Source organism: Zosterops lateralis, assembly GCF_965231275.1.
Source record: "Zosterops lateralis genome assembly, chromosome: 31".
Taxonomy (NCBI): Eukaryota; Metazoa; Chordata; class Aves; order Passeriformes; family Zosteropidae; genus Zosterops; species Zosterops lateralis.
Genome location: NC_139791.1, coordinates 5,787,950 through 5,815,083, shown reverse-complemented (window position 1 = coordinate 5,815,083; position 27,134 = coordinate 5,787,950). Strand labels below are relative to the sequence as shown.

The window sequence follows — 27,134 nt, the reverse complement described above, 5'->3', positions numbered from 1 at the left end:
CCATGGGGCTCTGCTGTGTCACAAAGGCCCCTTGTTTCCATGGGACACCCCAGGGTCACAAGGATCTCCTTGGTTCCACAGTGTGACAATGCACCCTTGGTTACAGGAAGCCCTGCAGTGTCACAATGGACATTTGCAGGGCTGGAACACCTCTGCTCTGGAGCCAGGCTGAGAGAGCTGGAGCTGTTCAGCCTGGGTGTGAGAAGGCTCCAGGGAGACATTGGAGCCCATTCCAGCACCTAAAGGGGCTTTGAGAGAGCTGGAGAGGGACTTTGGACAAAGGCCTGGAGTGACAGGACGAGGGGAAATGGCCATGAGGGGAGGGAGGGAGGGAGGGAGGGAGGTTTAGATGGGATATTGGGAAGAAATTCTTCCCAGTGGGGGTGGTGAGGCCCTGGCACAGGTTACCCTGAGAGGCTGCAGACTCCCCACCTCTGGAGGTGTTCAAGGCCAGGTCACATGGAGCAATCTGGTCCAGTGGAAGGTGTCCCTGCCCGAGGCAGGAGATGGGAACTGGATGATCTTTAGAATTCCACCCAGGCCATTCCATGATCCTATATTTGCCCCTCTTGCCCTCATTTAGCAGCAGGTTGACATGTTCCATTTGCAGCCATTTCCTGCAAACACAGCAACTGAATTAACTTTGCTCTGGATGTTGCCTGCAGCCTCCATCAGCTCCAGCTGAGCTTTGGCTTTCTGAAACACATAAACACACACTCGGGTCAGATTTCTGAATTGCTCCTCTGTAGCTTGTCCTCACTTGCACCTCCTGGTCACTGTGTTGTGGCTCATCCCTGTCATTTGTCCCTGAGGCAGCACAGCCCCCCTGCCCAGCACAGGCCCCACATCCCCCTCATCAGACACGGCACAGCACAGGGTGTGTTTTGGGTGGGCAAATGTTCCCCACCAGAGTGTCCACACCAGACCTCAGTGTCCAGTTCCAACACCCACATCCCGTGCCAGGGTTCACAGAGAGCCCTGCCCTGGGCTCTGCCAAGGGCTGGGTGAGGAGGGAGCCTGGGCAGGGCTGATGCTGCCCCTACACCGGTGCTGAAATGGGCAGGAGGAAGGAGATAACCACAGAACAAATAGACCAATAAACTGGGGGGAGTGCCCAGGTGTGCCTGTGGCTGATGGAAGGGGCTGGAGGGATGGTTAAAACCCTGGGGCACCTTCTCACACTGGCCATGCCACCAAGGCTACAGACCAACCTCCTCAGTGCTGCACCTGCCTGTGTGAGATCCCTGCCAGGGGACTGGCACAGCCCCATACACCTGCTGGAATGTGTCCTGGCCCTGCAGAGTGACACAGCTCAGCTGACATGGGTGGGTTTTATCTTCGGGGCACTTCCCAGCTCAGCCCATTGTGGGTGAGCTCCATGGCAGTGCCTGCTCTGGGCTGCTCCAGCACTGGGTGCACTCACCCCACAGCCCTGGCCCCCTTGAAGGGCTCAACAGCTGCTGAGGGGCAGAGAGGGAGGTCAGCCTCCACATCAGCCCCAGGGCTGGAGCTCCCCAGGGCAGGGGAAATGGAGCTCAGGGACAGTGCACAACTCCTGCTCCTGGCTCCAGGAGATGCCCAGCACAGCTGCCTCTGCCCACCCAGTGCCAGCCCCTCTCCCCAGGCCAGCACAGCAGCCCTGGGCAGGGGAGAGAGGGGCCAGGCCAGAGCTGGCCCCTGCAGCAGCAGCAGCTTCCTCTGCATTCCTCCCTGCAGGCACAGAAACACTCCCTTGCTCTTCTCCCTGGACATCCCTTTCCCCAGCTGGGTGTGCCCTGGCTGCCTGGGCTGCCTTGTCCTGCTGCCCCAGCCCTGCTCCCCACAGGGCCCTGAGCTGGCTCTGCTGCTCGGGACACACCAGGTTCTGCTGCTGTCCATGGCCGGGGCTGTGGGGAAGCAGCAGCTCCAGGGGAAGGTGTCAGAAAGGCTCTGGGCACTGAGGCTGAAAGGGGCACCCCAGGGTGTGCAAGTTCTCTGTGTGGGAGCTGACCTGGTGACCCCTTGAGCCCTCCCAAGTGCTGGGGCTGCACCTCCAGCTCCAGAGATGGGACAGATGGGAGCAGAGACAAAGAATTCCTGCTGCATTCTTTATTGTGTTTGCTTCTACTGGTGACCTGGATCCATCTGTAGAGGAGGTGTTTTGTGTCAGATAACACTGGTGGAATAATAGCAATATTTTTAGCTGAAAATAATACTCAATGCATAATGCACAACAAGAAAAAAAGACACATATGATCAGAAAAGGATCTGAATTTTTCAGAAGATGACAGATTCATTGATATTCCAGTAGTCAAACCCATTCAAATACTTTGCTCAGGGTTTTCTTGAGATCAGAAATGATCACCAGGGGCCAAAGCCAGCCAGAGCTCTCTGTCCTGGCAGCTTTTGTCTGGGAGAACCCTTGCATATAGGGAATTTTTAAGGGTGACTATCAATTTTGGCCATGAGATTTAGAAAGACAGATGGTTCATTTCTATCCCATGGTAACTTGTAACTTTAATGGACATGTGATTCTAAAAGAGTGACCTTATATACAGGTGCTACATATGTATTTCAATTTGGCCATTACCATAACACCCACCCCAAGTTCCCAGATTCACTCCTTGTTTTTTCTATCACTGCACTCTTGAGCCAGTTGTCTTCTACTTGTCTTAAAACCATCCTTGCTGGGAAAGCAGGCCCTGCATGACTTGTTCCTGGGCTAAAACTTCACAGGCACAGTAAAAGTTGAATTAACCCTTTAGGTATGAAGCCCAGGGCTTTGTGTGGCCAGGCAGAGGCAGGCAGGAGGCAGAGCTGTCAGCAAAGGAAGGGCCCAGCCAGGTGGGGCAGCCGGGGGATGACGACAGCCTGCAGGGACAGAGGCGCAGGGCATGGACACCGTAGGACAGCCTGGGCTGCACAGGGCACAGGGATGGGCAGCAGCTGCAAGGCCCTGACACAGCCAACTCCTGCAGCACTTGGGCCATGGCTGCTGGGCCTGGGCCTGAGCCATCAGCAGGAGACAAGTGACCCTTGCAGCCCTGGGGCCTCATTGCCTCCTTGGCCCTGCTCAGCAGCCTGGCAGGGGCCGCCCCATGGTGCTGCCCTTGGCATTGCACATCCCCACATCCCAGTGGCCTGGGAAGAGCCCTGAGCACTGAGGGAGGGACAGGATGTGCCTTGGCAGGGGCTGGGGCTCAGGCCTTGGCCCTTGGCATTCCTGAAATCCAGGTTTGCTCAGCATCAGAGACACCTTTGCCTTGTTTGTCCCCACCTGTCATCACTGCCTGCAGTGTTCTGCTCTAACTGGAACCTGGGGACAGTGTATCAGTTGTGTCCCTCAATGGGACCCATTAAAACTTCAAGAAACTTTGGAGTTTTAATCTGACTTTGAGTTCCTGAGAGGTTTATTTACTGGCTCTCAGGGACTGATGTTCAGAGACTCAGCATTAAACCTCCAAGAGGCTCATTAAAGTCCTTCTGCTCTGTCTCTGCTGCAGAGCTGGGCTGTGCTCCTGGCACAGAGGCAGCTCCTGCCAACCAAGAAGAGCTTAAAATCGACTTTTCTCCTGAGGAGCAGCTCCTATCCCAGCTCAGCAGGGCTGAGGGTGGTGCCTGCAGGTACCTGAGACCAGTGAAGCAGACAGATGCTCAAAGCAGCTGGAAGGACAATTCTGAGCTCATTCATGGATAAATCTTCTGACACAGTGAGTCTGTGTCTGCAGGGATCTCCTAAAGCTGACGCAGGACAGGACTGACAGCACTGTAAGGATGGCTCTGCTGCCCTTTCTGCTTTGGGGGAGGATGTGCTCCAGAGCGGGGCTGCCCTGGGCACCGTCAGAGGGACAGGGCAGGACGGCTCCTGCTGCCAGGGACGGCTGCAGGGGCTGAGGCTGGGGCTGCAGCCAGGGCTGCCCAGGGCTGTGGTGCAGAGCAGGTGCTGCAGCCCTAAGGGCTCTTGGCCAGGCCAGGGGATGTGCCACCTGCCAGGGGCAGCTCTCAGCCTGCCTGGGAGCTCCCCATGGATTCTGGAGGGGAGCTGTGGGTGCAAGGAGTGACTCCTGCCAGGGCAGGTCCTGCTGCTGTGGAGAGGGTGCTGTGTGGGCCAGGGCTGCTCAGAGCTCCAGCTCATGCCCAGGTCATTTCTAAGGGAATTTGTCATGAGCACATTCAGGGCAGAAGTCTCCTGCTTGAGTCTCTGCTATCCTAATCTGTGCTTCCACTTTTCCCTGGCTCAGCTTAGTGGAAATGGAAACTCAGCTGTGCAGGGCAGAGCACGGGCTGAGGCTCTTAAACCCTCACACTGAGGATTCCTGGGAACCTCAGCAAGTGCCTCCACCTCCACAGCCTCCAGATCCATCCAGCATCACCTTTCCATGGTGCCCAGACCTGGGGGAGCTGTTCTTTAATCCCTGCAGCCCCGAGAAGCTGCAGGGCAGAGCTGGCCCAGGGGCTGGGCTGGGCTCTGGCAGCACTGGCAGGGAAGGAGCCCGGGCCCACAGGAACAGCTCAGGCTGGGACAGCTCCAGCAGCAGAGCCGTGGGCAGGGAGGGAGAGAGGCAGTGCTGAGGGAAGCCCTGCTGCAGGGGACATGTGGCACCTGCCGGCCCTGCCCTGCAGGGCACACACTGCCCTGAGCAGCACAGCTCCTGTGTCCTCTCCCAGCCAGCACAGCCCTCAGCCCGGGGGCTTGGGGCCCTCAGTCCCCTCCTGGGCCGGCAGAGCAGCCCCAGAGATGAAGGGCATCTCTCCTGCCATGTGCCCATTCCCTGCTGACCAGGGCCTCAGGGCCACTGTCCTGCACTGCTGCTGCCTGGCAGGGGCTGTGCAGGGCTGGGCAGGGAAAGGCTTTTTCTCAGGGCCTGGTTCTCTCTCTCCTTGCCTTGCCCAGGTGCTCCTGGCATTGCTGACGGGCTCTCTGGGAATGGCAGTTCCAGCTGCAGGCTCAGGCCCAGCCCTTGGGCTCCTCCTGTGCAGGCTGAGCACAGCAATGGGGTGTCTAAGCTTCCTCTGTCCCGGGGAGCTCTGGGCAGGGCAGGCTGGCAGGCTGGGAATGAGCTGACTCTGCCTGACTTTGGGAAAGGCAGGAGGCACTTTGTGTGCCAGGGATCCCTCTGCTCTCAGCAGTGTCTCCTGGCTTTCCAGGGTAACATGGGAGTGGAGCTCAGAAAGGTGCAAGTCCAGGGTAGCTGGTAACAGGAGAGAGGGACAGAGCAGCTCCCTTCAGTCTGCACTAAGCCTCAGACAATCCTCCTGCCTCACTGGACTCTCTGTTCTCCCCAGGTGCACCAAAATCTCTCATTCTGCCTCCTGCAATTCCCATCCCTTGCCCCTGGCAGCTCCTATGCCTTAGGAATAGATTTTTTTATCCAAGTTGAAATACCAGGACTGGCCTCTGCCCTCACTGTTCCCCTGCACTGACTGGGGCTCAGGGCTGACTCCCAAGTGTCCTGCAGGTCAAGGTCTGGCTCCTCACTGAACAGTGGCCAGCAGCAATCAGGGCTCCAGCAACCAAGGTGAAGGAAGTTCTCCTAGGCATAAACAAGGTAGAGGTGTTAAGTGGCAGGGAATGGTTAATGTGAAATGGCTTTGATTTTATTGTGAGAAACTTTCCTTCAAATGTCACTGTCTTTCCTCCTTCTCCAGGTGGGGATGTCCAGACACAGCAAATGTCCAACAGCAGCTCCATCAGCCACTTCCTCCTGCTGCCATTGGCAGACACGCGGCAGCTGCAGCTCCTGCACTTCTGCCTCTTCCTGGGCATCTCCCTGGCTGCCCTCCTGGGCAACGGCCTCGTCATCAGCGCTGTGGCCTGCGGCCACCACCTGCACAGCCCCATGTTCTTCTTCCTGCTCCACCTGGCCCTCACCGACCTGGGCTCCATCCTCACCACTGTCCCCAAAGCCATGCACAATTCCCTCTGGGACACCAGGCACATCTCCTACTCAGGATGTGCTGCACAGCTTTTCTTCTTTATTTTCTTTGTGTCAGCAGAGTATTTCTTACTGACCATCATGTGCTACGACCGCTACGTGTCCATTTGCAAACCCCTGCACTACGGGACCCTCCTGGGCAGCAGAGCTTGTGCCCACACGGCAGCAGCTGCCTGGGCCAGTGCCTTTCTCTATTCACTGTTGCACACAGCCAATACATTTTCCCTGCCCCTGTGCCATGGCAATGCCCTGGGTCAGTTTTTCTGCGAAATCCCACGCATCCTCAAGCTCTCCTGCTCCAAATTCTACCTCAGGGAAGTTGGACTTATTGCTGTCAGTATGTGTTTTGCTTCTGGATGCTGTGTGTTCATTGTTTTCTCCTATATGCAGATCTTCAGGGTTGTGCTGAGGATCCCCTCTGAGCAGGGAAGGCACAAAGCCTTTTCCACCTGCCTCCCTCACCTGGCTGTGGTTTCCCTGTTCCTCAGCACTGGCTTTTTTGCCTACCTGAAGCCCCCCTCCATCTCCTCCCCATCCCTGGATCTGGTCCTGTCAGTTCTGTACTCAGTGATGTGTCCAGCCCTGAACCCCCTGATCTACAGCCTGAGGAACCAGGAGCTCAAGGCTGCAGTGTGGACACTGATCACTGGCCAAATTCAGAAACATTAAATTGCTGGGCAATTTCTGCAAATCACTTGTAAAAAACCTGATAATTATGGCATTTGTGGTTGGTTTGGTTTTGGGTTTTTGTTCCTTCTTTTAGTTTTCAGTAGTGTTCACAAAGCAATGCCACTGTTTGTGCCACTTGTTATTTAGTTTCTCTCCAATTTTGCTGTGGCCCCAGACTGTGTTCATGTGAAGCTGTGCTCTCAGTGCCTTTTAAACTAAAAAAAGGATTTCCCAACAAAGTTTTCACTGGGAATCCCCTTTTTGTTCCCTTATCTGTCCCTGCAGCAGCAATGTCTGTGTGCAGAGCTGGGGGCAGATCAGGGCTGGCACAGCAGCTGTGCCCAGGAGCAGCAGCCCTTGGTGTTGCCAGTGCTGCTCCCGTGGCCCTGCCCCGCTGCCCTCCTGGCCCTGGTGTTGCTGTAGGGCCTGAGGGCTCTCGGGGCCGGGCACAGGGCTGGGAGTGGCAGTGCCGGGGCTGCAGCAGGGACAGGCCATGGGCACTGCTGGGGCAGCGCTGACGCCTCAGGGCAGGGCCTGGGGGCTCCAGGCTCCTTGCCCAGGCTCTCTCCAGAACACGCCCAGGCCAATGCTCAGCACAGAAAAGCCCCGTGAGCAGCCCCAGGGTGGCCGTGGGCAGGCTGGGGACAAACAGCATCACACCATGAGAACATCACTTGAGGAGCAGGATCATCCTCCAAGTGCTTCAGGAATTGTGTGCAGGCTCCTGCAGTGCCTGGTGCTGTTCCCTTGCCAGAGGCACCATAGGCCAGGGGGCACATCTGGGCTGCTGTGTCTGGCTGTGAGGCTCCCTGTTCTGGGAAATGAGGAGGAGCTGCAAAGGCTCTGCAGAACTGACAGGATGGGCTTTGGGTCCTGTGAGGAGAAGCTGAGGGACCTGGGCTGCTGCACCTTCTGAAGAGAAGGCCCAGGGCTCATCCTGCAAATGCTGCAAGGGTGGTTTCAGAGAATCACAGAATCAGCAAGGCTGGAAAAGACCTTGGAGATGATCAAGTCCAACCTGTGCCCTGACACCACCTTTTCTCCCCTGAGCCTCCTCTTCTCCAGGATAAACATCCCCAGCTCCCTCAGCCACTCCTCACAAGACTTGTGTTCCACACCCCTCACCAGCCTTATTGCCCTTCTCTGGTCACGCTCCAGCCCCTCCCTGTCCTTCCTAAATTGGGGGCCCAGAACTGGACACAGCACTCAAGGGGCTGCCTCACCAGTGCTGAGCACAGGGGAAGAATCACTGCCCTGCTCCTGCTGGCCACACCATTCCTGATCCAGGCCAGGGGTCATTGGCCTTCTTGGCCACCTGGGCACATTGCTGCCTCATGTCCAGCCTGCTGTCCAGCACTGCCCCAGCTCCCTTTCTGCCTGGCCACTCTCCAGCCACTCTGTCCCCAGCCTGGAGCACTGCAGGGGTTGTTGTGGCCAAAAGGCAGGACCCGGCCCTTGGTCTTGTTCAACCTCCCATGGTTGGATTTGGGCCCTGGATCCAGCCTGTCCAGGGCCCTGTGCACAGCCCTCCTACCCTCCAGCAGATCCACACTCACACCCAGCTTGGTGGCATCTGCAAATCTGCTGATGGTGGACTCAATCCCCTCATCCAGACCATCGATGCAAATACAGAAATCCACGCTGGCTGGGTCTGATCCCTGGGCCATCCTGTGGCTGCCCTGTGATGGCACTCAAGGTGATCTGTTCCATAACCTCTCCAGGCACCCAGGTCAGGCTGACAGGCCTGGAGTTCCCCAGATCCTCCTTCCAGCCCTTCTTGGGGATGGGCTCACATTGGCCCCTCCAGTCCTCCTGGACCTCCCTGGGGAGCCAGGAGTGATGAGAAATGATGGAGAGCAGCTTGGGGAGCTCATCCACCAGCTCCCTCCTGCCCCTAGGATGGATCCCATCTGGTCCCACAGACACCTGTGAGCATCTGAGTGGCTCAGCAGGTCAGCAGCTGCTTCCTCCTGGATTACAGGGGGCCTGTTCTGCTCCCTATGCCCATCTACCAGCTCAGGAGAGCACTTGTCCTGAGGGCAGCCTGTCTGTTGACAACTGAGGCAAAGAAGGGGTTAAGTACCTCAACCTTTTCCTCATTTTTGGTAACCATATCCCTCAAATAAGGAATGGAGTTGTCTTTGTCTCTCCTTATGCCATTAATGTATCCATAAAAACATTTTTGTTATCCTTCACGGAAGCAGACAGGTTAAGTTCTAATTGAGCTTTCATCCCTCTAATTTTCTTTCTGCATAATCTAACAACATCCTGAAACATTTCCTGAGTTCACTGTTCCTTTTTCCAAATGTGATGCACCATCTTTTAGTCCCCTGAATTCCCCCCAAAAACTCTGAAGAAAATGAAAATTAGAAGGCTCCTAAGTACATATATATTGAATTTAGACTGTTAAAACCCTTCGTTATTGTATAATAGGTGTATTAATATTTTAAATGTTTATAATTTTAAATTGTAATGTAACAATGAGAAGCCACCTTGGTAAGCAAAAAGGGGGGGAGCTCTTTGAAAACCGCAGTCCCCCAAGCAGCCAAAGAAGAGAGAAGAAGCCCCCCACGCTTGCCAAACTACAGCAGCCCCCCCACAGATGCCGGACCCGTGCTCCCACGACCACCGCCGCTCCAGCGTGGCTCTGCCGATGGGGGTGGCCGCCCGCGCTCCCACTACCACCACTGCTCCCGGCCCGCATGGAGAGCCCGCGTGGCCTCGTAGCTGCCGCCCCCTCCCCCAAGATCCCAGCCCACTCCCGCTCTGCGGCGTGGCCGGGACGTCCCGTTCCTGCTCTCCCGCTGCAAAACCCCTGGGCTGCCAAGCCAGCCTGACCCGCGCCACTCCCGCCGGAGTAAAACTGAAAGTGAAAGTGCCCGCTGCGGTGGTGCAGGGAACCCCTGCTCCCAGTCCGGCCCGCTCCCAAAGCCCGACTCCCGCCGCCGGGGCGTTGCTGCCGGTGTGCCCCCCCCTCCCCGTAACAGAGTCGGCATGAATCTGCCCCGGGCTGCCGGCCCGATCCCCCCACGGCACCCACTCACTGCTCCCACCACCGTCCCCAACAGGACCTCCTGCCGCCATGAAGTAGAGCAGCACCAATTGTGAAATAACCCCCTCCCAGAGTGACCCCGTGCCACCAATACGTAAATTAAAAATCCTGGTGTAACCTGGGACCCTTTTTAAAAGCAAAAATCCCTATAAAAATAAATCAATGTAAAATTTAAACCCACAAAAGACAGTACTAAAGCGTGTATACCCTAAAGTATTAATGAACAATATTTTGTAACTCTCTGTAACCTAAAAAGTACCCAAGAAAAAGCAGAACCCCAAACCAACCCAACGAAAAGAAGAACTCCTTGGACCGCCCCGAGGAGGAGTTCCCGACTCTATAGCAACTTGAGCTGCAGAGCTGACCAAGATCCTCCTCCTCAAGGGTGAACCCGGAAGGTCTGCCCGTCCCTCGAGCCACCCTTGTAAGAGCTGATTAATAATAGAATTTTAAGGAGAAAAATATTATCTACGCCCATTTTTAACAGCTCCATACCCAGTCAGTCTAGTCAATTTCCCTGCCAGCTACTTTTTGGCATACAGTTTAACTGTTCCTGCTCCTTCAAGATTTCTTTCTTGATGTGTGTCCATGCTTCCTGGACACCCTTGTTCTTACAGGCTATTTTCCTTAAAAAAAAATCAGTACCTGACTTGGCAATTGCCAAATTTGCATCCTGAATAGGACAAAGTCTTCTCTCTCTATGTCCAGTGTAGAAGTTTTGTTAATGCGCCTCGTTTTTTTCACAGAATATTTAAAAATTCAGTAATTGCATGGTCACTGTACCTCCAACCAGCACATCTCCCACCAGCCCTTCTGTGTTTGTGAACAGCAGCAGACAGAACTTTCCTTGGCAGTGGGAAGAGAAGGAAACCTCCCCAAAGTGCAGCTTGGAAGGTTCAGCCTGGAGCTGAGGAAAAAGAAAAGTCCCTGGCAGGGCAGAATTTTGGTGCAGGAGGTGTCCCAGCGTGAGGCTGGGCCATGGGCTGGCTCTGTGTGCCAGGAGCCGGCAGCGCTGGGTGCAGGGAGCCCAGGGAGGGCACAGAAATGCTGGGCTGAGAAATGCTGGGGGGACAGCGAGATGGGCGTGTGCAGCCGGCCAGGGCACAGCAGCAGCAGCACAGGGGGCACAGCCTGCAGGACACATGGCCAAGGGCTGGGCAGGGCTGACAGGGCCACAGGCAGCCAGGCCTTTGTCCCCTGGGCTCTGGCAGCGCCTCTGGAGGCCCCACAGGAGGAACTTTCCTTTCAGGAAAGCCTGCACTTTGCTTCTGCCTGGCCCCTCCCTGAGGAGGCTGCCAGGCCTTGCAGCTTGAGGACATTTGTCCTTGCTGCCCCTGCCATCCCAGTGCCCCACCAAGAGCCCCGAGCCACCCGCGAGGGACAGGCCCTGCTGTCCCAGCCCTGGCCTCAGCCCTTGGCCTTTCTGCTGCCTCCAACCAGCCCAGGCCTTGCTCAGCATTGCAGTTCCCTGCTCACAGCCTTGGCCTCCCTGCAATCCTGCCCTCAAGGATCTGCTCTCACCAGTCCCTGGGGAGCCTTTGGCACTCCCTGCCCTCCCTGGGGCCCAGGGATGCTCCAAGGGACTTGGGGTTTTGCTTCTGACTCCTTGAGCAGCTTCTTCAACCTTCTCTCAGTGCCTGGGGCTCCTGGACTCAGCCCCAAATCCATTGTGGGGCTCATGAAAATACAAAAAGCCCTTAGGACATCTTTGTCTTCCTTCAGTTGTCTTCTAGTGAAATACAGGATTGGAAACTAGAGGATATTAATCACAGAAATTAGAAGATATTGATTATAGGGTAGGCATTCAGATGATGTGTATTCAAAGGAAGAGACAGGACTATGTGCAAGAACAGCAAGGAGGAATGCAAAGATGCCTGATGGAGGGGGGATGGTTACTAGAACAGGAGATAAGAAGACAAGATTACCAGAGATATTGGGATAACAGGCACCTTGGGTCCCTAGGACCAGATAAACCTGGCCTTATGCTTGGACTATGACCAGAGGATCAATGGGCATGCACAAGGCAGGGGGGTCAGTGGAAGACTGTTCTCCTTCATCCCTGAGGCTCCCGAGACCACCACCAGAGACAACTGCACAGGCACAAAGGATTGAAAAAAAAATTAGTATAGGAAGTGGAAGGGGAGAATGAATATGCCCAGTTGTATTTTGAAGCTTGATGCATATGTAACATTGTAGAGGTTAAAAGAGAATGTGAGTTAGGGAGGGGCTGCACCTGCCTTTGGGAGCTGTCCCACATCGCACCCAGTGCTGAATAAATCACATACCTACTTTAAAACTCACTTTGTCTCTGAGTTTTAGAGTCTTTTTCATGTGTCCTTTTTGGCAACCACAAAGGGACGTTCTCTGCCCAGCTGTAGGACTGGCTGAGGGTTGGACTTCCACAGGCACCCCCAGAATTTCTCCTGGAAGGAATTGAGCTTCTCGGGTTGCTCACTGGGGGACAACAGCTGCCTAAGCCGCCTAAGTTAAGAAATGGTTTGTATTTCTTTAAAAAGGGCCTCCTGGAGACCACTGGTGAGCTGCCCAAAGATGTCTGGGCACACAAGAAGGGTCTTGGTGGGTTTGGTCTCAAGCAACCGCTGGGTCAGACGTGCGGCCAGCAGGAGGAACCGCTGACTGAGGGAAAGGCAGCGGGGAGGGGTTTGCTGACTGTGAATCGGCCACAAGAGGTTCTGGGGGTGAATTGAGCTAATTCCTATTTTATTGCAGCTATTTGGTTGTGTGTGTAAGTTGTTTAAAAGTTCAGATGTGTTTCATGTTTGGTTCTGCAGGTGTCCGAAAGTTTGTGTGAGGTGACCATGGGTTTGGGGGCTGTGCTCTATTGTTGAGGTAGTACTTTCACCTTGTGTCCAAAGTCATAATTGCATCAAACTACAGCTTATATATCTATTCCTTCCTTACCTTGTGCACGAGGGAACTCTGAACTCTTTGCATTTTACTGTTCATATTTTCTTTTTACTGGAGGTTGTTTCAGGGTTTGTTTAGTGTTGCTTGCCAGGAGTTCTGTTCTTAAGAGTTTTTGCATTCTACTTTGATGGAGTGCTTTTGTTTGTTGTGAGTATTGTCTTTAGGGTTTATTTGATAAAGTGCAATTTATTTTTTTTTTAGTTACTGTTTCTTGTTTTATGCTTTTGTTGTGAATATTACCTTTAGGGTTTGTGTGATAAATGCTGTTCTAGGTTAGTGCTGTTTATCTTAATGTTTTTGCTGTGAGAATTGCTTTTGGTTTAGTGTGCCTTGCCATAGATGGTGCATTGGTGACAATTGTTCTAATCATAGCAAGATGCCTTGAAGGGATCCCTCTCCCGAGTGGTTCGGGCTTGACCCTGGAGAGTTTGTGACCCCTGAAAGTAATTGGGTGATAAGGGGGACACCAGCAGGTTTGTTTAGAGGGACTATACAGGACCTCTGCAGGAGATCTGGTCACATTAGACTGGCAGCAGCCTGCACCAAAAGATCTGAATATCCAGAGGAACAGAAGGAGTGGGACCATCTGTTTCTGCAGGCAAGGGCGGCATCAATCGTGGGTGTTGGTTAAGTGTGGGTCCTGTGGAGAGCAGGGGTGTTGTTCCTTGACTAGAAGACATAGAGCTTGTGCTCAGTGTGGGGAACAGGGTAAAGAGGAGCCTGAACTAGAGATTTTAGAGTATTTTTGTGGAAGATCACAAGATGATCTACCTGGGTTATGAAATCAGTGCTGGGCAACAGACTCTGGGGAAAGAGCACATAGATTCTATATGCTAAACCCAAAAACCCCAGACAATAAAAGAACTGAGAACCTTCCTGGGCATGATGGGATGGTGCAGACTATGGATTTACAACTACGGATTACTCGTGAAACCTCTGCATTCGCTCATTGCAAATGGGAGCAGAGACCTCCAATGGACAAAGGAAGCCACACAGGCCTTTGGTCAGCTGAAAAACGCCCTCATGTCAGCTCCAGCTCTAGGACTGCCAGATGTGAGTAAACCATTCTTTCTCTTCTCCCATGAGAAATAGGGGATTGCCCTGGGAATACTGGCACAGGACCTGGGCCCATATAGAAGGGCAGTTGTTTATCTTTCCAAGCAGCTGGATGCAGCAGCCAAAGGATGGCTGGGTTGCCTCAGGGCAGTGGCTGCAGTTGTGCTGAACATTCAGGAAGCCTGTGAGTTCACCCTGGGCCAGAAAATGACAGTGCTGGTGTCTCATACAGTATCCTCAGGACTGGAAACAAAGAGAGGCCACTGGCTTTCCCCACAACAGTTCCTGAAATACCAATCTATCATGGAAGAACGGAATGATGTCAAGATAGTGGTAACTAATATTGTCAATGCAGCTTCTTTCCTTAGTGGGAACCAAGGAGAGTGAATTCATCACAATTGCCTGGAGACCATTGAAGTCACTTACTCCAGCCACTCAGACCTGAAGGACACTCCTTTGGATGATTGTCCTGGGTTGTAGTGTGGGATGTACGCAAAGTATTTATTCTATCACCATCTTCACAAACTGTTGAAACCAAGTGGGGCACTACTCTAGTGTAGGGCTGTCTTCTGCTAAAGGCCCATCAACGACTTACCCATGACTCACAGGTAACTCCCTCCAGGAGTTGTCTCTGTTTAATGGGCCATCAAGGACCCACTTCATACTCATCATCCCATTGTGAGATGCTCCACCCAGGGGGAGGAGCCAAGCATTCCCACCTGGATATAAGTTGGGATTTGAGACAGTCCAAGCAGCCCTTACCCACTGGATTCCCAGAGGAGCAGAGCTGCCAGACCTTTCGACAGGATCACTGCTTCAGGAAGAGCACCTCACCTGGACTACTTCCACCATCCTGCTCAGGTTGTATTGTGACTCTGTCAGTGGTCCTTTGTGTTATTGCATTTATTTTATTTTATTTTTACATTTTTACCTTTTTTCTTATTAAATTATAATTCTGACTTGGAGCCTCTCACTCGTTTTGCTTTCAAACCATGACAATGATGCAGAAACATGGTTCACCAATGGAAGCAGCGTCATCATCAATGGAAAACGACATGCTGGGTATGCAGTTACCACATCCAGAGACCTGATCAAATCAGGACCATTATCAGCAGGTGCCTCTGCCCAGAAGGCAGAAATAATTGCCCTAACCTGTGCATTAGAGTTTTCAAAATGAAAGAGGATTAACATTTATACAGATTCAAGATATGCATTTGGGGTAGTGCATGCTCATGGTGACTTTCTGTATTTAGCACCAGTTGTGTCTCACCAGCTGGTTAAGTCTGACAATAAGATGTATCAGAGGTTGTCACCCACACCTATTGGGATGAGCCTCACTTTAGTCAGACAATTAATTAAGTATCAAGACCTTGTCAGAATTCTAAAAGATATTCAGAAAACTGGAGAGAAAACTTGAATTACTGTCCATCGTGACACAAAACAAACAAACAAACAAACAAACAAACAAAAAGTTCTGCAAAGAGTAAAACAGGAGGCAAGACACAATTGGTGGGATTCACTTTTTTGGATGGTCATCCACTGCAACTGGAATCCTAAATACATTATGTCACTCCATTATTTTTTTACTAATATTAGTTAGTATTAGTTTAGTAGGGTCTTTGTAATGCTTATTTGGAATTGGAAAACTGTCACAATAAATAGCAACAACCTCTTAATCCCAAGTACATGGCAAAGCATTGAGAAACACATAGGGTAAGGATTGGAATTTGTACTAAGTAAAAGAATTTACTGCCTTATTAAAAAGGGGGGACTAAAAAATGGGATTGGAAACTAGAGGATATTAATCATAGAAATTAGAGGACATTGATTACGAATAGGCATTCAGACGATGTGTATTGCCCCATATTTGCTGCTCCTTGTACTGTTACTTCAGAAGGGAAGGGACAGGTCTGTTGCCAGAACAGCAAGAAGGAATGCAGGGATGTCTGATAAGGAGAGGATGCTTGCATGGACAGGAGACAGGAGTACAGGACTGCCAGAGATACTGAGACAGCGAGGCTCCTTGGGCCCCAAAACCAGATAGAACTGGCCTTGTAGCTTGGACTGTGGCCAGAGGATCGATGGGCATGCACAGGGCAGCGGGGTCAGGAGTTCATCTCTGAGGAAGACTGTTTTCTTCATCTCTGAGACACCCAAGACGACCTCCAGAGACAACAACACAGATGAAAAGGACTGATAAAACGATTAGCAGAGGAAGTGGAGACGAGGGGAACCAAGGAATGACTATGCACAGGTGTGAAATTTGATGCATATGTAACAACCTCAATGTTAAAAGAAAACATGAGGGACCAAGCGGCTGCTATGCCTTTGCAGAGGTGTCCTCCATATGCTCGGCCTAATAAACTACATACCTACTTTAAAACTCACTTTGTCTCTGAGTTTCAGAGTCTTTCTGCCTGTCAGGGCAGAGCTGTGTAAGTGTATGTGACCCTTGCCTGGTGCAGGCTGGGGGAAGGCAAAGGGCCCTTGTCCGAGCTGTGTGCAGAGGAATCCTCAGGGGCCCAGGCCGGGGCTGCTCAGTGGCCGGTGGGTTGTGGTGAGTGGCGGCAGCTGTTGACGCTTCCCTTGGAGCGTCTCCAGGCAGGGAATGTTGGGGGCTGCCAGCGCTGGGGTGTCCCAGAGCCAGTGGAACATTGGAAGGTTGGGGCTGCCCTGCTCCTGGCGCAGGCGGCAGAGCTCTGTCAGCCCCTGGAGAGGACAGCCAGGGCTGTGCAAAGGTGAGAATGGCAGAAGGGGCTGAGCTGAGAGGGAGCCAGAGGGATGATGGAGTCCAGGCACTGGGGGCCTGGGCATCCCTGGCAGGGGTGTGCCAAGGCTCCTGGAGCTGGGGCAGCCTCGGGGCTCTGAGCATTCCCTGGGGAGCCTGGTCAGAGCCCAGCCCGGCCTGCAGGGGAAGGAGCTTTTGCTGCTCTGGGGCCCGGGGCCGGCCTGGCCCAGGCCCAGCCGTTGCCTGGGCTGCTGTCCCTGCTGGCCCGGGGCCCGGGTGGGAGCTGCCCCAGCGCCGGCCCTGGCAAGGAGCCGCAGCCCCCGGGGAGCTGCCAGCTGCGTCTGCTGGGCTGCGGGCGAAGGGAGGCGGCGGGCGCAGAGGCGCGGGGAAAGGTCCTGGCCCCGGCTCTGGGCTGGGCTGGGGCCACGGGCAAAAAGTCACCCTGCAGCTCCCGGCCCAGAGCAGGGAGGAGCGGGAATTTCTGGCTGAGAGAGACCCTTGGCAAGGGCCTGCAGGGAGAGGAGACAGGGAAGGGCTTTGCGCTGCCGGGGCCCGGCTGAGATGGGATGTGGGCATGGACTTGTAGCCTGGGAGGGCGGTGGGGCCCTGGGCCAGGTTGGCCCCAGAGTCTGTGGCTGCCCCCAAATCCCTGGAAGTTTTGAAGGCCTGGTTGGAAGGGACTTCCTCCCCTGAAGTCATGGCATGGGATGGGGTGGGGTGTAGGGGGGTAGGGCACTGTGGTGTAGGGTGGTGTGGAGGGGAGAAATGTGAGGATTGAACTGTAGGAGTGGTATGAAGCTTGGGAGGGATTGGGATTGCAGTGGGGTATGGGATGATTTTTGCTCTTGGAGTCAGGGACTAGAGGGAGGAAAAGCAAGAGGCACGTTTGGGAGCCTCCTGCTGCTTTTAGTAATTTTGGGGCCTAGAAATGTCTTCTGGGAGATCACAGTGACATTGGGAAGGCTGAGGTCAAGGCCTCGTGCTGTGCAGGGCTGAGGTGAAGTGGCAGTGATTTTGGGAGGGTAAAGACACCTCATTCCAGAAAAAAAAAGGAGGGAAGGAGGGAAGGAGGGAAGGAGGGAAGGAAGGAAGGAAGGAAGGAGGGAAGGAGGGAAGGAAGGAGGGAAGGAAGGAAGGAAGGAAGGGAGGGAGGGTGGAAGGAAGGAAGGAAGGAAGGAAGGAAGGAAGGAAGGAAGGAAGGAAGGAAGGAAGGAGGGAGGGAGGGAGGGAGGGAGGGAGGGAGGGAGGGAGGGAGGGAGGGAGGGAGGGAAGGAAGAAAGGAAGGAAGGAAGGAAGGAAGGAAGGAAGGAAGGAAGGAAGGAAGGAAGGAAGGAAGGAAGGAAGGAAGGAAGGAAGGAAGGAAGGAAGGAAGGAAGGAAGGAAGGAAGGAAGAGAAAGTACTCCCCTAGAAAGTACTGGACAACAAACTGATTGAAGTGCAATCTCTGTGCTGTATAGCAAGACTGCAGGAAAGGAAAGAAGCAGAGAAGGAAGGATAGAAATGTTTGTCCAGACTGGGAAATTATCACCCTTGTTTTTGCCATGTTCCTGTCTCAGCAAGATGAGCAGGAATTCAGCACCAGAAAATGCAACAGCAGTTACTGAATTCATCCTAGAGGGTTTCCCAGAGCTTGATCCAAAGCTGCAGCTGTTTTTCTCTCGGGTCTTTCTGTTCATGTACCTGACAACAGGGATGGGGAATGCAACCATCATTTTCCTCGTGTGTGTTGATCACCACCTGCAAACCCCCATGGACTGTTTCATCTCCAGCCTGGCCTTCCTGGCAATCTCATTTACATCTTCCACAAGCATCAAATCATCTGTGATGCTGAGTTCTGGTCAGAACACTCTCTCACTAAGCAGCTGCTTTGCCCAAAACCATTTCTGTTTTGCCCTGGGCTGCACAGGGTTTGTCCTGCTGGTTGTCATGTCCTTTGACTGCTGTGTTGCCATCTGCCACCCTTTGCTCTGTGCTGCCATCATGAAGCCTCAGCTCTGTGTCCACCTGGGTGTTGCTGTTTGGGTCCTCAGCTTTGTCCTGCTGAGCTAATGCTGCTCTTCCTCTCTGAGGTGTCTTTCTGTGGCTCCAAGATCCCCCATTTCCTCTGTGACAACTCCCCCTGGTTCAAACTGTCCTGCTCTGACACCAGCCTGCTTTGGAAAACAGACTCTGTCTTCTTACCGTGGGTTGTGCTGGGCTCCTTATGTTTGACTCTGGCATTTGACATCTGCATCCTGTTCTGTGTTCTGCATCTTCCAGAGGAAGGAAGCTTTGACTACGTGTTCTCCCCATCCCATCCCATCACCTCATCCATTGCCTGTGGGAGCTGCATTGCTCTCTGCACGTGTCCTGCAGGAGATGTTTCCTTGAGCACCAACAGAACTGGAGCTCTGCTGAACACAGTCCTGTACCCACTCTTAAATCCATTCATCTGCAGCCTTGGGAACAAATCTGTGGTCCTGGCCCTGAACAAATCCATTGCCAGGTGTCAGGGTCCGCAAACATATGCGGGGAACCTGATGGTTCGTTTTGGAGATCTCAAAGCACAAAAGACACAACAGGGGACAAACCAGTTTGCTTAAACAAAAAAAATGCACTTTTATTTAGTGCACACAATGCGATAGTAGGGAAAGAAAATAGAGAATAGTGAGAAAGATAGAGAAAGAGGGGGAGGGGGTTATGGCTACCACATGGAGAGTCGGAGGTCCTCAAGATGTAGAGATGCCCATAGACGCAATCTTCTCCAGTGGGGTGATCACAAAGGGTGCATGGGATCCGCAGAGTCTTTATAGGCTGGTCAGGAAGAAGACCAAGGTGAGTGGAATGGAGCCAAAGAGGGCACTGGGCCAGTGCAGGCACCTGCGTCAAAGTTGGGTGCTCAGGAACAAGCGGCAAGCTGTACCCTTCTAGCACGGTCAGTATAGTCAGCTCAGTCCACTGTAACGAGCTACTATTGTTCTTGCATTCCGTTCTCGTGGAGATGCGTATCAGTCCTCGGCAGGCGCCCCACCTCAGCCAGGCCAGGGGCTCTCCCCAGTCTCTTCTGGGGTCTTGGTCTTCAACCATCGGAGACAGTTGTGAGGCATAACACATCCACAGACAGACTCTGACACCACCCCGTGACTCACGACTGACGACGAAGGTGTTCTTCCATCAGCAGGTTCCGTAGTCTCGTGAAGTCTTCAGGACTCATCCACATTGGCAGCATATCCCAGAAAAGCAGAGACAATAGAGAGGGTGCAGAAGAGAGAGAGAGAGAGAGAGAGAAAGAGAGAGAGAGAGAGAAAGAAGGAAAAATACAGAAAGGGAATAGAAGCAAAAAATGAAACAAAAATTAAAGAAATTGATTATAACAATTTTCACAACACAATTATTATAACAAATTTTCAAAATATTAACTCAAATTACTAAATAATTAATATAATACCATCAATTAAAATAAACAATTACAATTTTCATTCAAATACTTAATTGAAGACAATTTTCTTTCACAAAATTCTTTAAAATTTTAAAATGATAATAATTTCTAAACAAACAAAACCAAAAAACTTAATTTTTAATTAACATGACTAAGACAAAGCAACATTAATCAAAACAACAAACCATTTCAAATCAAACTGCTTTTACATGCTTAACTTTTGCTGTCTGGGTAGTGCATTTTACGTCAATAACTTTAGGAATGTCCCTTGCAAAAGGGATGTTAACTAACCATTATAGATGCCAAATGTGTCAACTGCTTTATCATTTTCCAATTTAGGATGTATAAAATGATTGATAAAACAAGGCCAGTCAAAACCAAAATCAAAAGGACAACAATAGGATGACACACTTTGTTCAGGATACCTGTAGCAGTAGGTGACCACCCAAAAAGGGTATCCCACCACGTGTATTCAGCATCCTTTTTTACTCTTTCCATAACATGATGTATTTCCTTCACATATGATGGACTGTTACAAAAGTTTTTTGTCCATTTCCCTTGATCTTTTTCAAAATTTTTATTAAATCCTGGTGAAGCAACAATTGCTTAACTAGGGTCAGGTTCGTTCCAATGGGGACAGGCATTATCTGGTGAATCAGTGTGAAATTGGATTGTAAAAGATGGTAGGACGTGACTGGGGCTTTATAAGAGAAGTTACATCCTGTAATTGTGGTAAATTTACAAACACAAAAATTAAAGTGATTTTTAGTACCTACCATTACATTTTCTACAACTACAACATCACAGACAGTCCTAAAGCATGCACACCCATTGCCTATATACACGAGCACTGTTCCAGGAGCTTCGTTAGGATGTACTTCAAAATGACAAATATTTTGCTCAGTGTCTAAAGAAATGTCCTGAGCTATGATTGCATTACTTTCACAAATGAAACCTTGCTGCTCCCTAACAACACAAGATTCTAAATTAACAGTTTGCCATTTTTCACCAGTTTGACGGGCCCATTCTCTATGCTCGGAAGGATAGAGAATAGCTCCATCATGATTTATACCTAATGCAATGATAGGGAATATCAGATGCACTGATGCATTGCCTATTGTTAACACAAAAGCTGTAACTGTGTTGGTATTAGGGTTATAGGTAAAGTTCACCAATTTCCACCAGGATTGGAATTCCCTTTCAAAATAATTTGCATTGTCCCAAACCATTTTCCAAATTTCAGTAGGAAGAATTCCTTCTTCTTCTTGCCTTATAATTGAGGCAACAACCATCTGCATCCAAAGCTGTGCCTGGATGCAGCTTAAGGGACAAAGAAACATTGTTATGTGTAGCACCAGGTGTATCAATTACCAATTTGCTATCATTCACATTTATCTTTTCCCAATTTGGTAATATGTTTAATAACAACCACTGAAGTGTCCCCCAAAGCCAATAAGGACAATTGTAAAAATTGTTGTAATTTGGTCAAATCTCAAATTGTGGCAACCAATTTGTTCATTAACATTTCTGAATCAATGCTATTTAAAATTTCTGTTTAAAATATTTATCATGGTTTATATGGCCTTCATGTCCCTCGGAGTTCTCCTGTGGAAAGTAAGCACAACAGAATTTGCCACGAGGAGGCAGAAGGTTAGAATGATGAAAATTGCCCATCCTGTATTTATTCGATGCTCTTTCCCTAGACCATCAAAGGCTGCCCATGTATATTTATTCAGAGGGGTTTTCAGCACTAGTGGTACTTCCCCTTACAGTAGGGAGGTCCACCAAAACAGACTGTCCAGGGCAATGTGCTGGATTGCTGGAATCACTTGGTCCCCATAGTGCGGGAATTATGCTTGAAGCTGTCAGGCAAAAGGCAGAAGGATCGGTAAACCAAGGATTTGCTGGCTGTTTGGGGGAAAAGGGAGGGGTAATGACTGAGGCAGGTTTGTCTTGGATGCTATCCAAGTTTTCTGTTTCTTGTAGTGCTAGATTTTTCACAGCTCCTTTAGTTATTGAGAAGATGTTACAATAATGTTCAATCTGAGCAGACCACTGTCTTACTGAGGCCCTCTGGGCCACCCCGGCAGGTGGGGGGGTCCCAGTAGTGACTGACTTAACTTTGAAGGGGCCTCTCAAAACAATTGGTTGTTGTTGTGCAATTTTCTCCACTTCTATGAGAGCTAAGCTAACCACAAACAAGCCTTTCTCCCAAGTAGTGTACTTCTTTTCAGCATCTTTAAAGTCACAGGAGTAAGAGCTGACAGATCTGATCGGGCCTTCAGGACCCCTTTGCCATATATATAATGACAATCCTGAGGTGGCAAATCTCCATTCTACCTGAAAAGGATCTGTAGGATGAATAGGGCCAAGGGCTTGGTGAGCAGTTGCTTCAAAAAGCAGCAATTTTATTTTAACCAATTTATCATAAGGCAATTTGTCCATTACTTCTCGAGGTAGTCCCCTTTTCAGCCCTAGCAACCACAACTGCTGCCGGTTAGAGATTTGTTTTCCCTTTTCTGTTTTTTTGTTAGGAGAAGCAATGTGCCTGACTTTTCTGGGTTTTTCGGGTTTGTCCTCTGAGTACTTCACTGGTCCGTATTTTCCACTGTTATGACTGCTGTTAGATTGTGTGCTAGGAGTAGCAAAAGGCGAGAAGTCAGTGGAGTCAGCGGAACCGGTTTGATCACTTGTGTGTCCAAGAAATCTTTCAAGCCTATCTACCGGAGTGATAGATGCTATTGTTTTTTGAAAAAGAATTACTGTTGGTTTAAGAGACTCCAGCAAACCTCGAATTAGAGGGGTCATAATCTTGGGTTTGACAGGCTGTTGCATTGGTGACTCGTAGCCATAAATCAATTTTCTTTCATGTATCATTTACAAGCATGCAGCTTTGTGTATGTTTTCTAGGAGTTGGTCCGGGGTGCCGACTATTGCCAGAGGGTCGCCCCTTTCAAGGGGGCTTAGTCCCCCTGCCCAGTAAGCTGCACGCTGTGTCAGGGACCATGGAGCACGTGTATTCCCTGTTGTTAAGAAAGCTCCATGTCCCCAATAGCCACTTGCTTCTTGTTCACTTAATTTCATTTGGTCACCCCCAGTAAGTGAAACTCTAAAGACATACTCCATCTCTGATTCATTAGGATGTCTGGAGTATTCTCTTTTTAATTTAGCTAATTCAGTGGCTGTGTATGGTATTTCTTTGGTGGTTATGTAGGGGTCATGAACCTCTTCATTTATATAATTAAATTCTCTTTTGACAAGAGGTCTCAAGTTGGAGCAACAGAGTTCCCCACAATTTTGCATGTGTGCTAATTCTTTCTGAGGGTATATCTGTTTAATGCTGTATATCTCCTTTCCTCCTGTTTCCTTTGGTGAATCTACAAGTTTTGAATTTTTGCTCCACTCTTCTGCAAGGGAAATCTCCAGCAAATAAATCCAACTTCTTTCCTGTTCTAATTGTTTTTGCAAAGCTTCTACCAAATCTTGCAGGGATTCTATTACTTCTCCCTCTCGATTTCTTTCCTGTTCAAATTGTTTTTGCAGGGATTCTATTTCTACTCTCTCTTCACTTACCCGTTTAAAATGGGTTTTTAAAGCTCCCGAAAGGCAGGCCCCCAAAACTGAGCAAAGAATGGTTTTATTTCTGCCCAGTTTATACCTAGCATCATGTTGCAAAGAATATATTCTATCTACAATGTTTTCACACTTAAACCAATTATCTTGTGCCCACTCTTCTCCGGCTGGAGAAGGTCTAGCACCATGCTTTGTTAACAAAGCAAAAAGAATATCCTTATCTTTTGTACTAGAATCTTCAGGTTTTTTGTTTTTTTTTTTTTTTTTTTTTTTTTTTTTTTTTTTTGTGAAGGGACAAAAACCACTCTCAGGGAGGTATTCTTAAAGTTACACAAAAAATGGCACAGCTAATACTGTGTTTCCCTTCACTTCCCTGGAATGGGAGAGGAGACCCAGCTGCTTGGGAGGCACTTCTTCACAAAAAAACCTGTTGTCTCCTCAACTACACCAAGCAGCTCAAAACATATAAAAACACACACAGAGTCCCATCTTTTGCACAGTGAGATTGTTTCTGAAAAATCCTGACGACAGAGAGTGCTATTCGCCTGGGTGTATACAGTTTGCGGGAATTTTCCCTCGCCCCCCTTGCTTTCTAACAGCGCTCACTGAAGTGGTGTGCTGGGTGCGGCTGAGATGAGGGTCCTTCCCCTTCTACAAACTATATAAAACCCGCAACTCCACAGTCTATCAAGATCCTGTCCATGACGCCAATTTAATGTCAGAGTCCGCAAACATATGCAGGGAACCTGATGGTTCGTTTTGGAGATCTCAAAGCACAAAAGACACAGCAGGGGACAACTCAGTTTGCTTAAACAAAAAATGCACTTTTATTTAGCGCCCACAATGCGATAGTAGAGAAAGAAAATAGAGAATAGTGAGAAAGAGAGAGAAAGAGGGGGAGGGGGTTATAGCTACCAACGTGAAGAGTCGGAATCCTCAAGGCGTGGAGATGCCCATAGACGCGATCTTCTCCAGTGGGGTGTACACAAAGGGTGCACGGGAGCTGCAGAGTCTTTATAGGTTGGTTGGGGTGAGGACCAAGGCGAGTGGCACGAAGCCAAAGAGAACCAAGTGAGTGGCACAGAGCCGAGGCAGGCACCTGTGTTAAGGTTGGGTGCTCAGGAACCAGCTGCAAACTGTACCCTTCTAATATGGTCAGCTCAGTCCACTGTAACCAGCTGCTATTGTTCTTGCATTCCGTTCTCGTGGAGATGCATAACAGTCCTCGGCAGGCGCCCCACCTCAGCCAGGCCAGGGGCTCTCTCCAGTCTCTTTGGGGGTCTTGGTCTTCAACCACTGGAGACAGTGGTGAGGCATATCACATCCTTAGACAGACTCTGACATCCAGGCCAGCACAACAGCCCCTTGTGCCCTTGTGGCCCTCAGGAGCTGTTCCTGCTCCAGGCCCAGGGCCCATCCCAGAGCTGGGGCAGCCACAAAGCTCTGCCCATTTCTGTTCATTGCTGCTCTGATCAGGATGGATCCTCAGCCACTTGGAGGTTGCTGATGAACTTTCCTTTTCCAGAGGCCTCTTTTTTCTTCAGCTCTTGAGCTGAGAAATTCATTGACAAAGGCTCATTAACATTTGTTCAAAACACTCAAACAAGACAAGCCCCTGGCAAAAACTTAAGTCTTTAATTCTTCTGTGGTTTATTAGACAGATTTCAGAAGTATATTGAAAGTGAATATACTGTATTGAAAACAATGAAGAGAGAATTGTTTTCTCCTGTTTCATTTTCTTTTCCTGTTTATGGATAGCTATCTTCAATTCCCAGTTGATATTATCCCTAGGACCTCCTAGTGCAGTCTGAATAGATCTGAAAATCAAGACCCTTCATGGCTGACAATCAATCAGACTTTGTCCTTACCTCCACCCCATCATTTCCCTCATCCAGCCCCTGGCACTCAGAGCAGCTGAGGAATAGAGTCACATCCAGGGGTGTCCCCAGGGCTCAGGATTGGGGCCAGGTCAGTTAAATCTCCTGATGGATGATCTGGACAAGGACATCGAGGGCCCCTTCAGTCAGTTCCCAGTGAGCCCAGGCTGGGTGGGAGTGTGGCTGTGCTGGAGGGCAGGAAGCTCTGCAGAGGGATCTGGACAGGCTGCAGCCATGGGCCCAGGACAATTGGATGAGGTTCAGCAAGGCCAAGGGCCGGCTCCTGCCCTGGGCTCACAACCACCCCAAATCCCTGGCTGTGCCCTGCCCCTGATCCCCACAGCCTGTCCTGTTCCCTTCATCCCTGCATTGCCAGGGACTTTCTGGGACAAGGCAGCTCTGCTCTGGGTATGGAGGGAAGTCCATTTGTCCAACTGTTCAGGTTTTGTCCTTTGGGTTGGGAACTGGTGGGACTCTGAGGCACAGAAAATGTCCCTTCATTGCCAACATAAAAAGTGTAAATGTGATACAATTTAAGAAACGTTGAAAGTCTTCCCTCAGCAATGTCAGACATCCCAGCAACATCTGACATGTCCACCATTCACAAGGGATTTCTGTACAAAATCAATTTTAGGCAAAGATGATTCTGTGATAGATATAAACACAGTTCACTTGTTGAATCAGGATGCTCTGCATGAAGTGGGAATAAAACAGCCTGAACAATTCCTGATTTGCAAAGCTGTCAGTGGTGGATGGAGAAGGGGGTCAGGCTGCTTTTGGTGGTGAGCAAATGATGAAACCAACCTGACTCATTTAATCTCCTCCTGTCCTGGCTGAACCTCCCCTCTTGCCCCTTCCACCCATTGTCTTTTGTCTCCCACCAGGCCCCCAGTGAAGAGCCTGGTTCTGTGTTCTCCATCACCTCCTGGCTGGCACTGCCAGGCTGGGATCAGGAGCCCCTCAGCCTTCCCTGCTCAGGGCTGGACAAGCCCAGCTCCCTCAGCCTCTCCTCACAGTCCAAGGGCTGCAGTCCCACCTTGGAGCCCTTCCCTAACCCTGCTGCAGCTGCCAGACATCTTTCCTGCCCTGGGGAACCCAACCCAGGCCACAGTGACCTGGATAATCCCTGTCCTTGATGTCCTGGTCACACAGCCCAGCCCTTGTCCCCGTGTCGGGCTCTGGGGGTTGATTTGTGGAACATCCTTGGGGGAGGCTGCAGTGCTGGGGGCAGGGGGGACCCAGGGGGACAGGGGACCCTGCTGGGCACGAGCAGCAGGGGAGACTTCTCTGGGGGGAAATGTGAGTGGGGCTGGGGCAGAGTGACCAACCCAGTGACCTCACACAGCCCTGCTGTGATGTCACATTCTGCTCTGTGATGTCACAGATGGCTTTGTGATGGCACATGCCACTCTGAGAGTCATAGCTGATGTCAAAGCCTGCACTGTGATGTCATGGCCCATTCCATGATGTTACTCTGGCATGCTCTGTGATGTCAAATGCTGCTCTCAGATGTCACACGGTCACTCTGCAATGTCAAACATTCTCCTTTATTACGGCATAGCTGATCAAAAATTTCACATAACACACTCTGTAATGTCATAACCCACTCTGTGACCTCACTCACCCATTCTGTGATGTCCCACAGCCCCTCTCTGACATCACAGCTGCTCTGTGCCTCCATCACACACAGCCACAGAGGTGCCTCTATTGCACAGCCCCCTCTGGGACATCACACAGCCCCCCCTGGGACATCACTGCCACTCTGTGACCTCACAGCCCCTCTCTGCAATGTCCCCCCGTGTCACCTCTGGGGCAGGTCAAGCTGGCAGCCTCCAGGAGCATTTGAGCCCCTGTGCCTGCAGCCCCCAGTGCCCGGAGGTGCCCAGCAGCTCCCGCAGGCTGCAGAACCTCGGCGCC

At 50.9% G+C, this 27,134-nt stretch overlaps 1 protein-coding gene and 1 pseudogene across 2 annotated transcripts in view; both read left to right on the top strand.

The window, feature by feature from the left end:
• The window catches only part of LOC310920762 (olfactory receptor 14J1-like), a gene marked incomplete at its 3' end in the record, with an annotated part of 1,005,486 nt that overhangs the window by 33,774 nt on the left and 944,578 nt on the right, over positions 1-27,134 (top strand). The gene's annotated exons all lie outside the window — the stretch shown is intronic.
• LOC310920779 (olfactory receptor 6M1-like) lies at positions 17,931-26,112 on the top strand (annotated as a pseudogene). The gene is made up of 2 exons: positions 17,931-18,836; positions 26,102-26,112. The product of its transcript is annotated as an olfactory receptor 6M1-like (transcript).